We start from the raw sequence: 373 nt of genomic DNA, 5'->3' as shown, positions 1-373 counted from the left end.
TCCCGTAGAACCGCTTTCATCAACGTTGCGTATGGGATGCGTGATTGCTTTGACACCGTCCTGCCATTTTCACCGTCAACAACGTGTTGAACGGCTTGTTGCAGCTCCTCCAAGGAGTATCGGCCGCGACGAAGTGGTCCTGGCATGGAAAGGCGGCAAAATGTTTTTCAAATGCGCTAAGTGTATAAATTTGCACGGGTTATGCCGCGAAAAATTTACGACTTTTGATTGGTTCTTGCACATACGTCTTAAATTGATTGAATCTCTTAAATTGATTGTTTACGTTATGGATAATATCTCTTCTTCACAGTCGTCAAAAAAACCACTTTTCATCAACATGCACAAAGTTGTGTATCTTGGAAAAATGATTTTT

This window comes from Aphanomyces astaci (genome assembly GCF_000520075.1).
Source record: "Aphanomyces astaci strain APO3 unplaced genomic scaffold supercont1.10, whole genome shotgun sequence".
In the NCBI taxonomy this organism is placed as follows: Eukaryota; Oomycota; class Saprolegniomycetes; order Saprolegniales; family Verrucalvaceae; genus Aphanomyces; species Aphanomyces astaci.
This window is presented reverse-complemented; position numbering follows the sequence as displayed.